Consider the following 13,053-nt stretch of genomic DNA (forward strand, 5'->3'; position numbering starts at 1 on the left):
TACAATGAAAATACAAAAAACCAACAAAAAAAAAACGTTACAATATATAAAATATTATACTCTAAATAAATATTTTGAAGAATTTTAATAATTTTAATGATATTTAGTATGTGAACTATTTTTTATTTTTTTAAATGAAATAATTATAAATTCTAATTGTAGTAAAGACAAGGAAAAGGCCAAAAAGCCCAAAACCTTTTGAAATGATAAACCACTCTCAGTCTCCGCTCTCATTTCCCCTCTCTTAACAACAATCTTTCTTCTTCACATTCTCCACCTTACCTTCTTCATCTTCCTCTAACAATGTTCAACGAAGAGGAACAACAACTCACTGAGTTACAGCAAGACCCAGAGGACGAAGAAGAAGATCAACAAGTACAACGGCTTCCTGACTCACAACAGCAATACCCTGACTCCGACCCTGACTCATATCGAAGAATCTGATTCAGAAACCCTCACCTACACCCGACCCGGATAGGCTCCACCGGAATCCGAAAACACCTCCGAAACCAACATCCGGAGGTACGCTCGGGTGCTCGAGAGTAGGAGACTCAAGAGAATCCAAGAAGAAGACCAATACTACATTTACCGCAAAGACATATGGGATTTTCCACAAGACCCCGAGAATTGGCGGGAGCAGGATTTGAAAGAGTATTGGGTGGATGCTCCGTTGGAGATGACCAAACCAGGTTGGGACCCGGTTTGGGCTGATAAGGAAGATTGTGAAATTGTAAGGGATGAGATTAAGGCAGGTGGGGGCCTGGAGATTGTTTCGTTTTATGTTCCTTGTCGGAAGCCTTATCCGGCTATACCGGATAAAAATAATCATCGTGATATTGCCAACCCCAAAGCTGTTATTGAAGAGTTGTATAGGATTGAGGAGTTCCTCAATTAGGTCAGCTACATTTTCCCTGATGGAAGCTCGTATGTTAAAGAAACTTCCTTTTTAATGTTTTCTTCATTTTGTTAGTATCTTCTTCGTTTTCTTTTTTTTTTTTTTTTTCTTGAAAGGGAATGCATTTTACTTTATTGGAGTTTGGTAATTGAGGAAGTTTAGTTAGTAACATAGGATTGAGGAGTTTTTCAATGAGGTAGCTACATTTTTCTTACAGGTTTCATTTGGTCTTTGCTCTGGAAGTTACATTGCTTTAGAGAAAGAAAAGGACAAAGAGTGCCTTTAAATATAGAAACAAAAGTAGAATATGTTTATGAAGAGTTAAAACTTCAAAAAAGTTTAAGTTTTGGTGGCGAGATGCAAAATTATAGATTTATGTGGAGAATATGTCAGTGTATGTTGAAGTTAGTCGTTTACTCATTTTTAATCCAATAGTTTGCTTTCCACTTGTTTGAAGTCCACAGTAATGGTATGCCTGATTCATGTCTCCCGTTGACTTATTGATTGCTCATTATTATCATTCTGCAATTTTTTAAGGCATGAAGGCACAGTTTGGGATGACTTGGCTCATGGCAAAGGTGTTTATGTTGTAGAACAGGGGTTGGTCAGGTTTGTCAATGTTTAACTCATCAGTCTTGATGATACTTATGTTTGTTTATCTCTGTTGCTGTATCACAAGGTTGTTTTTCACCTTTCTTCATTCATATCTTCTAGTACCATCCTACATTGAAGGCCCCTTAAACATGCAGATAAGGCTGTGCTGTCGTTGTAGGATTGAAATGTATGCTTCTGCATAGTTCAACTCTGAGAGTATCATTTGAATAATTCATTTTCCCCCTCTTTTTTTGGGTCTATAAATTTGTACTTTATTGGGCTAATGACTTGCTTGAATTACTTCTGTGCTGCACACATTATGTTATTACAAGAAAACAGAAAATCTTACGAGATGTTTTCTTTCATAGGTATGAAGGTGAATGGCTGCAAAACAACATGGAAGGCCATGGGGTTGTTGAAGTTGATATACCTGATATAGAAACTCTGCCAGGTTCCAAGTATGTAACATTTTGTTAACTATTTATGATGCTCTCATGTTATAACGTAGGTTTCACAATCTCAGCAATAGATTTATGCATGATACAGTGAAGTTGGATATTTTCCTTTTTTCCAGGCTTGAAGCAAAAATGCGAGCTGAAGGTAAAATAATATCAAGAGATGTCATGACTCCAGAAGATAAAGAATGGTTAGAGCTGGATGTTGAAGATAACATTTGTCTGGCTGATGGGCTGTATGAAATACCATTTTACGAGAGTGATGTGTGGATCAAATATTTTGGGAGAAAACCGTATGTTCCTCTATCAATTTATCTGTTTCTTTTTGTTTCATTTTTGTTATCCTTGCATTTGAATATGCCCCTTTTTATGACCATGCACAGGTTGCTTTTCCTAAAATCCCAATATAAACATGCACATATTACGCATTTGTGTTGTGTCATGCTAGGCCCTTTCTATGTTCTCAGCATGCATTTTACTTTTTCTGCCAAACTTTGTTGAGATTTTGGCAGGCATATATCTCAATTTATGGTGTTATGGAGACAAATGTTTCTTTTTCAGGGAGAAGGGTTGATATCGCTATGCTGGCCAGTGGAAGCATGGAAGAATGCATGGATGTGGTGTATATGAAGTCAACGAATGCACCATCTATGTTTGTGCTTGAAGTGTAAACCATTTTGTTTGAGGCTCAACTTATGTAATGGAATCCATTTCTTTTGGTTTATACATAACATTTAATACATGTTGCTGCCCCTCAGTTCTTGGCCTCTGCTTTATCAGCCTCAGTTTTCTTTTAAATATTGCTTTCTAGTAACATACAAAATTTGAAAACAAAAAAGTTATATAATATGTTTCAAAAGAAAGATCTTAAGATATGATGGTCTTAAGAGAATGCAAAACACAAATCTATCGGTTAGCGGCTGACAATATAGAATCTTTTCCTTTTAACTCCCTTGTTGTATGAACCATGTTTCTCAGTTACTAGCATTCTCTTATAAAAGTGCTTGACTGCTTATTTTGTTGCATAACTGATATGGATGCAGGGTTGATTCTATTTTGGAGAGCTATTGGAGGATATAGATGGTTGTGATGAGAACATTTCTGCCGTATTCTGTAATTTTTCATGCTTAATAAATAGTTTAAAATGAAACAGGGGGAAAGAAATTCTGTAGTATGGTATCATTGTAATCTTTCAGATGCATGCTGGTATAGCAGAGGTTGCCGCTGCTGAGGCTTGGATTTTTGTTAATAAGCCAGATGGAAGTATGTTGCCTGGACTCTTTTAACAATTACATTTGTATAAGCACGAAATGGTGGTTGACACAGCAACTTGTAAGATTATATATATGGGAACAAGAAAAATGCTTATTCTTATGCTTGCTGAAGAACTGCAGATAGCGGAAATATAGTACTTTAGAATCTTAAATAATATCTTTGTGCAAGCTTCCTGATGAAAATGCCTAATATTTTTTAAATTTAACATGTTGTATGACATATAATTTCTCTTATAATTGTCCCTACAAGTGTTTGACATGATTGACATGAGGATTGTGTCCTCTAGTGTCCATCATGCCAACCTATGTTTCAAGTGTGTGATATGGATCATTGTTGTAGAACTATGCTCAACTAAGAAACAGAAAGAGAAGAAAATAAAAATGGCAGAGCTCTGTGCCTTTTGGTAACCAGATAATTCACCATTTTAATCTGTGCTGAAGCTGAATCTTTTGAAGTTCTAGAAACTATATTCAGAGATGGATATGGATTATAAGTCATTGTTTGTGAAGGCCTTCCTATAAATCTTTTGCACATCAATATTTGGGTGCAAAAGGAAGCTCATAGGAGATTTCATGGAGCATGTTGACTATTTTGTAAAATTTTTCTGGTTCTTCCATAAGACCTTGAAGTTTGAGCACAGTTTATCTTGTTGGATTTTCCTCCTCTGTACAGAGAGCCTGACTTGGCTATTCTCTGAAGTTTAAATGCACGGCTTTCTTATTCAACACTGTGCTAGATTCAGATGATACTAGAAATTTAGCTCTACTTGAAATTTTGGAATTACTATCTTCCTTTTTACATTTAATCGCAGACAATTTTAAACGTTAACCTTTTGTAATCATGGTTTTTCTATTGATTTGCTTGTCAATGGTTAGGGAAGAGAGGGGTCCTTATGATGATCCTCAACACCCCAATTTTTAAGAGGAAGATGAAGTATGGATGGTGCCAGGCTTTGTCAACCAGTTCTACGAAGTAAGTAAAACTTTCCTTTTTTATGGTGGATTCTTTCCAAGATCATGAAAAGGGAGAGGAAATAATTATGTTTGTTTGGCAGGTTCCTGGTTATTGGAAGACATATGTGCATGAAGTTGATCAGGAAAGAGATATGTGGTTAAACTCCTTCTATAAAGCTCCCGAGGTTACCTATGCCTGCAGAGCTTAATATTGGTGGTAAAGAGGTATTCCTCCTCATTCCCTTCTGTCATTTCTTAGTCTTTGGAAGTGATATCAAGAACCCTTTTTCTTTTTCTTTTTTTTTTTTTTGGTTTATTGACATAGATGTTTACAATTTCTTAATCAGATAAGACTCCGGAATTTGTTCTTATTAATAAAGAACCAGAGCCTGACCCTGAAGATCCATCAAAGCTAATATATACTGAAGATCCCCTCATTTTGCACACCCCAACTGGAAGATTAATCAATTACATCGAGGATGAGGAACATGGGATCCGATTATTTTGGCAGCCACCTCTAAAAGAAGGTGAAGAGGTGGACCCAAAGAAGGCTCAGTTCCTACCCCTTGGATTTGATGAGTTCTATGGATGAGAAGTGATTGTGAAAAGGGATAAATATATGGAAGCATTTCATAATGGCAATAGAAAATGCATTGAAGCTAGGATTTGATAAACTGGAAAAGTGGACTGAAGAGAAGAAGAAAGCCGGTGAGATGAAGATGAAGCTTATCTTACGGAACTTGACCTTATAGAGACTGAATTGTGTTTGGAAGAGGCCATTGGGGACATGGATGAGGAGTTAAGGATGAGAGGGAAAGAGGTGGAGAAAAAGATGGAAATGGTTTTGCAGGAGGAAGATCCTTCTATGGTGGCTAACCAAGAGGAAAACGCTATTACCAAAGAGGAGGAAAAGATGGAAATGGGTTGATGAAGATGTAGTTGAGGAGGAAGATGAAGAGGAAGAGGAGAATGATATTACTCCTTGCAGTTATGGATCTGTTGCTGAGGATCAGGGCCCAATAAAGAACGACCACAAGGGAAAGAAGCCTGGGGAGTCTCCATTCTCGTCTTCATTGTCATTTGCTTCTTGTAGCCTTGTTTCAGCAGTAAGTACTTATTCCATTAGTTTTTACTTCCCTTTTTTTTTTTGTTCTGATTGCTATGCAAACTTTGTTTAGAAAAAATAATCTGTGAAGGTGAACCATTTGCTTTATGACATTAGATTTCAGAAATTATTATTTTATATATAACTATATTCAGTAGTCTCAACTTTAAAAGGTCCAAAATAATAGGAAATTGGACTGAAACGCTTTATCTTCCAATATCAAATTGCAACCGAACTGGACATTCATGTCTGTTCTGTTTATTTTCAGGATCCTTTATGCTAATTGAATAGGTATCTTTTGTGAGATTGCCTTGCTTTTATATTGTGAATTTCAACTGTTTTCCTCTGTTTCTTTGCAGGTTCCATCTACATTGCAACAATCAATTTTGTCAATTTTATCTTTGAAACAAGGTAGATTACAGCTAAAATCCCATCCCCGCTCAAGTGTAGAAAATTCCAATGACCTCCTAAAAAATATTGATTCAGTCCCTTTCCCTCTGGTACTTGGCCATAAAGTACGGTTGAGAGCATTTAAGCAAGATCATCAAAAGTTTCAACCTCAAAATCGCTGTAACGGACAGAAGTCTCTGTTACGCTCCTTATGTAAGATTCTGTCATGCCCTTGAGTTACAACTACTAATACCAGGAGCAGCCTAAAAAGCATAACGTTTTTGGGCTTCATGCTGCACCGAAGGAATATTCAGACAGCGTTCTATCTTTGCTTACCCCGGCTTGTTATTTGGAATCATACACATATACTAAAATGTGTCAAGCCTCATTTTAGGAACTTGAACAGTTGGACCTAAGAGGGTCAGTTTTGTTGAGGTTGCATGTGATTACTTTTTGGGCAATCTTAAATTCAACTATGCGCTTAGCTTTTATCTTTTAATTGGAGAAAAAGAAAATTAAACATTGAAAGTACATTTTGAGTTTTGATAAATTTGCTTGTACAAATAAAAGGCTAATATGATCAACAAATTCTCATTTGGCTTACTTTTTCTTCGATTCTTCGTTCTTATAGTGAAAGTTTGTATCGGATTTTTGCAAGAAGACAAAGGATGAATGAAGTTTCATTCACGCAATTGAGATTTGGAGGGAATGATCAAGTTTAATGGTTTGGTTCTGTTGATTGTATTTTCATGTAATTTTTCAGGCTAGGAAGTGTAATGATTTGTTAGACAAGGCATGTTTCCAGAAATTCTTCAGTTGCATTTTCTCAAACAGATTGAATAACTCAGCAAATTTTATCATCCTATTCTATATAAATTAGTTCACAATTAAACCAGCATGAGACTATAGCACTTGAGCAATCTTCCTTGAGTTGTCGGAACTTTCCCAACAAAATTGTTCATTTAACTTTCAACATCTTTAGGATTCAAAACTCTCAGTACATGCAACCCTTCTGATCTTCAACTTGCCTTCATCTCCAAGTTGCCTCCTTTGAACAACAAATTTTGAATCTTTTTATAGAACGTAAAAAGCCTTGCCATTCCGTAGATTTTTTTCGTGAGACAAAAGTTGATAATCATGTGTGAAATGAATAGCAGAAAACAGCCACGTTTCGGTTTCCATGTTTTCCAAAATCGAAATGACAAGTGGATTATATCTTGTCTAAAGTCACTGTTAAACAATGGTAAACATGATGTCATCCTGACCTTATATATTTTCTTTATCACGCAATTTCATGGAGTGTTTTCCAAAAGGAAAATGCCCTGTTAATTAGAGTAACCAAATCAAGAACAATGAAAATCAAGAGCAAGAACTTGCGTCTAGACTTTGAACTAGAAAAGGAGGTAACTTTTTAGTGATTGAAAACACTCAGCTGCCTAACAAAACCTGACCCAAGCTTTAGTTTAAAAATAAATAAATAAAGTGCTGGAATTACTTGCATCATACCCAAATCTAGTAATCTACGCTTGCTCCTATTAACCAGACGTCAAATGTTAATGCGGTAGGGAGGCCATCACAGCAACTGCAAGCATGCATAGCCTCAAAAAAAATTTTAGGCTTCGTTGCCACTCTTCCATGGCCCATGGGGCCACCTTACTTTAATTGATGGTATCAAAATCAGGAGTTAAAGCTTTACCATGCGGCTTTTAATGTTGTTAGCCGAGGAATCACCTTCACATCACCATTTATTTTAGTACGCAGAAGTGAAGGGTGCTGAATGCTCTTATCCTCTTGAGTTAAATAATTTGACCATTTCAAATTTTGAAAAGAACAACTTGTTATAAAAATTATTTTCTAAAAAATAAAATCCGATTAATATAGAGTTTTGAACCCGAATTGGAATATAGAGTAGAAGTATCAATTATTTTCATGCCAAAAGCTGTTTATTATATCCACAAAGCCTAACTCTCTCCATCGAGCTTAATTATTGAGTTTTGGTATTTGGATAATGGTCAAATTTCAAGGTCCACGCCAAAAGGCAAATTGTTAACAAGAACCCATGATTTCCAATTGGTCCAATTTGCAATGCAATGTACTTGAACAAAGAAAGCAGAGAATAGGAAAGAACATTAATAAACATTGCAAGATGGCTGCAAAGGCTGAGTGTGACAAGGTTAATCGATAATTCTGCAAACGCCGAACTTATGGAATAGACACAGCCAACAGGGCCTGGACCACAGAATAAATCAGGTGCAGCCTCAGTTCACGAATGGTTAGAACCAAAATATAATTGAGCTTAATTGGTTTTCCAACATGCAATCGTTTCCGAAGTTATTATATCTACTCATATCCTATCTAAGTTAAAAGTAAGCAAAGATAGTAATGAGGTATGTTTTACAAATTTTGTTCAAATTATCAAATACAGACCTAAACCACTTAAATTGATTCACTTTTTATTTTTTAATTAAGTTTAAATTAATTTAAATACTATATATATATGATATGATAGAACATTAGTTTATAGTATTAACTTAAATACATCACATACATTGCATGCATATAATTTGGCTGGTCGATCTACATGATTGGTCTAATCATTGTACTCACACATAAAAAAAAAAAAGGTTTAAAACTATTATGACATCATTTATATACACACCAAACACTCCCATGACAGGAATGCCTGGCTATCAATGAATTTGTTTGCCAACCTTCCAACTTGCCAACTTAATGAAAATTATAATATTACTTTTAAAAAATCCAATATATACATTATTATCAAATAAATTGACCAATCAAATTAAGTGATATATATATATATATATCTTGCTGCCTATTTAAAAAAGGTTGTGTGAATAAAAGTCATGCTTGCTCCAACAATTTTATCTCAAATATTTGAATTTCCTAACATGATGTATCGTTATTGGATAAATTAAAAAACGATGTTTATCAGTTCATGGGTAAACCAACTGATTTATAAATGAAACATTACAATTAAACCAATAGATTATTGTCATATCAGGAGTGTTGAGATAAAAATGACGAGACCAATATTAATTTTAATACAAGACTACTCTTTTTCATGAAGATTTCTTATACTAATAGCATATCCTAAGTTTAATGTATAAAGTCTGGCAAAAAAAATTAAGTTTAGTTTGTAAAGAGAGATTGATAAATATTTTTGGGCAGTAGAGATAAAGATTAAGCATGAAGCGAAAATTTCCTAAATTGAAAACTGAAAAGCATAGTGGCTTATCACTTAAAATCCCATTTCATAATTGATTGACTAGAATTATCGATTTTTTTTTTTTTTTGTTTTGTAACTTTAAACATAATACAAAACTGTCATTTTTTATATAAAAAAATTACTATAAAAGACATCACCAGGATTGATGGGATGGATATGAACATGTTTCACGTCCATGAGATGGCCTTCAATTAGCATTAGATTTTTTTCATGAAATGGCTTGCTATTTAATTGTTATATATAGATCATCACGCCAATTTTGACTATCTGCAGACTACAAATAAAAGAAAACAAATTCAAATTTCAATGGGATAATCAACCATGTTCATTGCTCAACTAAGCTCATCTAAATTGTTTCTCTTTTGACCTTTTTTTTTTATATATACATATATATTTCTTCTATTGCGATTTGACATGTAGAAAGTGATGTTCAATTAGAGAGAATATCGCCTCCAATAGTCGTATTATGAGAAGTTTATATTTACAAGAGATTGATTTTTGTATAATTATAATTAGGTAATTGCAGTATTTATACTATATATAAAATCTATTGTATATTTATAATAAATATGAAATAAAGGACATTTATATCTTTTTAAATTTTTTTATAAAACATATTTTTATTTAAAAAAAAACTATCTACTTTTTTCAACAAATTCTTTTTTTTCATTTTCATACACATAGAGGTGGTGGGCGTGTAATATTTAATTTTATTTAAATTTTAACGCAACCTTTTTTTTTTTTATCTCTGCATTAATATTATTTTTTCAATTCAAAATTTTGTGAAGTAAGATCCTGAAATGATGAAATAGTGACATGAAATTTTACTTTAATTTGAATTTCAATTTAATTAAATAATATTTTCTCTGCCCTTGTTATTACTTGTGATGAAATTAAATCTAGTATGATTGGCCTAAACATAATTTTATTCTCTCTAGTACTCTTTTTTTTGTCTACATTCTACATCTTTGTATGGCCGAAATTCATCTAAAAATCATTAAACTATACTGAAATCATCATGCTAAGCTACCCACAAATTAATACTCATCTCTCAATTTTGAGGGCAATATTTAGCCGTCTGGCTGATGCATACATGCTTTGAACAGGCACATGAAACATATTCTTCATGACAAGATTTTGAGCCTTATTAATTTTGAAGCCAATTTTGTTATTTCTAATTTCCCTTTTTCAATCGCAATAACTTATCAATAGCTTCTTTTACTTTTAACAATCTATTTGAGAATCCCATTGAAAAATTCTCACCGCATTAAAAGGTTCGTTTTATAATTATACGATGCAGCTTAAATTATTGGTTATCCATGCATGTTTACTTCCAAATTGAACTTTCTTATCTTTACATATAGAAAACGGTTGCTTTTCCCACATTTTTTAACGCTTAAAGTCTGCCAAAATTGAAAAATAATTCTTACCAACAAAATCTAAAAGCGTAATCCAACACCTAACAAAAACATGATTTAAAATTGCTTAAACTTGTTGCTTAAATGGTAATGCTTACTAAGACACGGCTAGGATCCAAGACCGGTTTTGATAAATTAAAAATGTTGAATTTTCCAGAAGCAAACGCAAGACCCTGGATCATAGGATTCTACAACCCATACGATCCCTACAATCTAGATAAAAACATCCACCACCATTCACCAGCAGCCCCATACAAATAATAGAGCCGGCGCCTTGTAAGGTAGTGGGGTCTCTTCAATTTGGCCAAACATTTACATTTCCCGTATAATTGGTCTTTCCCACTAGGTTACGACTGTACAATTTTATAGTTGACGTCAAAATTATGAATCAGATAAAAACTTTTATAGTTGGGAGACGGTTATGACAAAATGAATGAGTTTGACGTCACAACCATGTGTTCAAAATAAAAATTTTACGATGGAGAGACTGTTTATGAATGGAATAACTGAGGTTAGTAAGTGAAAAAAAAATGGTGAGTAACAAAAAGGGGAAGAGATAACAACAAACCATAACAACCAAACAAAAGAGAATGCGGCATTGTAAGAAGGCCAAGGGAGGGGCCTATGACTGAGTCACTCCTTTGCCCTTTTCTTCGATTTCGTAAAGGTTTTTTGTTCACTTCAGGAGACCCACCGGCACCAGTCGAGCCTTTCTTTGGTCAAGTGGTCGTGTTCTGTAGGACCCATTTCGGCTGCTGGCTTATTGGCTTAAGACCATTGGATGTCACCTGCCCTACATGTTTCTGGATAAGTTTGGCTTATGATTGATAATTGTAGTTTAATTTGGAGAAGGTGATGTTTTTAAGGTTGATATTGCATATAATAAAATTGATCGTAGCACTTTTGATAACAAACATAATTAAATAATTAATAAAAATTAAATAGTAATCAAAATTATTAATATTATAATTTTGCTTCAAACTCTTGTTAATATTAATATATGAATTTGATTAGAGCTTAATTAGTTAAAGCTAACATGAATAGAATTGTTAATTGATTATAATATTATTTTTATAAATATTAAATTAAAAATATCAAATAACATTTTAAAATAATAATGAATAAATATGTCTACTTTCGTTTGTTCAAAAAGATTTTTCACATCTGTGCTACAAAATGTCATTTTAGAAATATAATGAACGAATATGTTTATTTTTGTCAGTTTAAAAGATTTTTCACATCCAATTTTTTATATATAGATTATAGCTTTGATAACATTATATGTACAAGTATGAATTATATTTAATTTAATGAAGCATTACTCTGGACATACGTGATATGAATGAACATATAAATCCAACGTCATAATGTTGGACAAACAAGGTGCCAGCAATTAAGTTTATACCATGGAATTTGTTGCGGATTAGCCTAATAGGTTAATCAGAATAAAATAATATTATAGTAATGATATTATTAATTTCCAGTACTCCATCCAAGTTCAATTAAGTGCTTTCACTTCTTAACGTATCAATTTCAATATCCACCGTCCAAGAGGTAGCTTGATGAAATTAAGAAAATAACAAAAATAAAGTCTAAGATACAGTCAGAAATGAAATTTTTTGTTGAATTTTGAGATTTCTTATAATTAAAGATTTCAATACTTGAGACTGTTTATCCATGAATTAGGTTCAGGTTGAAAATTATAGATAAACCACTCTTACTCTATTTTATAATCAAATAAATAAACTAATTAATAAATTAAAGCTTAACTAGATAAATTTAACTTAAAATTAAACTAAACTTATACAGACTTTGATCTAGAAATGGAAACAAATTGGAATCCTTCAATTCCTCTCACATTATTTTAATTGTAAATGTTTTATTATAATAATATTATTATAACAAAGTGGTGGCTGATACTAAATCTCACCATGCCACTTCGATAAATCAAGGGTTACTAGAAATTAAAATAAAAATAATATTAATGAGTTGTTAATTCAATGATTTAGAATTGAGACTCTTCAATTTGAATTTATATTTTAATCTTAATCTAAAAAATAAAAAATATATATATATATATATGATTATAGTATGTCAATTATTGGGTCCTACTTACACCAATAATTTTCATTTTCCCCATACTCTTTTGCAACGCGTCTTAATTTCACCGGACCTAACCTTTCCTGCTTAGCTAAGCTCGCTACTACCGATTTCCGAGTAATAGTTCCCACCAATGATCCTTCCACGTAAGATCCACTAGCCTGACAAAAAAAAGGCCATGAATCACATGTTCAAAGCACGTGACTTGCAGTTACAAACGAGTAAACGGAGAGCCGCCTCAAAGAAAGGGCAACGATATTTTTACTAGAGTGCTTACCCTTCCACGCCAAATACCCACGCGAGTCTCTGAGTCACCGAGCCACAAATTCCCTCCACGTGTACACTGAACTCATCGAAAGGACACTATACCACCAGTGCACTTTAGCACGAAGCAGTTTACCCCTTAACCCTCAACGCTCAAGTAAAGCCACACAAATGTCACGTCCACGGGCAATTGCCGGTCATCACTTGATTTACCACGCGGAAAGCGGAAATTACTTTATTTTCCATCAACCGGACGTAGCCGGTAACCCAAGAAAAATCGGAGATTCATAATCTTCTCACTCTTTTTCTTCGCTTTACTTTCCATATAAATTGGCTGCGAGGGTTGGAGCAAGCTTT

At 33.6% G+C, this 13,053-nt stretch overlaps 1 pseudogene across 1 annotated transcript; it reads left to right on the forward strand.

The window, feature by feature from the left end:
• The first annotated feature begins 196 nt into the window (after positions 1-196).
• Positions 197-6,195, forward strand: LOC111286534 (protein TIC 100-like; annotated as a pseudogene). The gene is made up of 11 exons (XR_016342615.1): positions 197-924; positions 1,433-1,504; positions 1,858-1,947; positions 2,064-2,237; positions 2,506-2,596; positions 2,988-3,050; positions 3,141-3,205; positions 4,086-4,191; positions 4,274-4,397; positions 4,520-5,278; positions 5,637-6,195. The product of XR_016342615.1 is annotated as a protein TIC 100-like (transcript).
• Positions 6,196-13,053: the final 6,858 nt, after the last annotated feature.

Source organism: Durio zibethinus, chromosome 6 (assembly GCF_047325235.1).
Source record: "Durio zibethinus cultivar Kanyao isolate XHJ-2024 chromosome 6, ASM4732523v1, whole genome shotgun sequence".
NCBI lineage: Eukaryota > Viridiplantae > Streptophyta > Magnoliopsida > Malvales > Malvaceae > Durio > Durio zibethinus.